The sequence below is a fragment of the Orycteropus afer genome, unplaced genomic scaffold (assembly GCF_000298275.1).
Source record: "Orycteropus afer afer isolate SDZICR_OR568_19922 unplaced genomic scaffold, OryAfe1.0 scaffold00069, whole genome shotgun sequence".
In the NCBI taxonomy this organism is placed as follows: domain Eukaryota; kingdom Metazoa; phylum Chordata; class Mammalia; order Tubulidentata; family Orycteropodidae; genus Orycteropus; species Orycteropus afer.
Window position 1 is genome coordinate 6,614,759 of NW_006921656.1, and position 335 is coordinate 6,615,093.

Sequence of the window (335 nt, forward strand, 5' to 3'; positions counted from 1 at the left end):
GCCCAGGGGCAGGCAACAGGCTGAGATCTGTGGGTGTCTACAAGTAGCTTTATTAAACAATAAATAATTCCTATTGATAAAATGCCTGGGCCAGACTATTTCTCGATATAAAACGTTCCCTCCTTGTGCAAACTACAGGCCAGACTTTGTATCTCAGGCTCACCACGCCCTCACAGGTGAACTGAACACGCTGTCACACCTGGTCATGAGGCAGCCTTCCGGGACAGACAACAGCAGCTGTCTGGCATGCGCTGTGCTCCCCGGGCCCCAAGAGTCACCGTCACGTGCGACCCTTCTACAAAGCGGCAATGTGCAGTTTCCCCACGAGGTACATG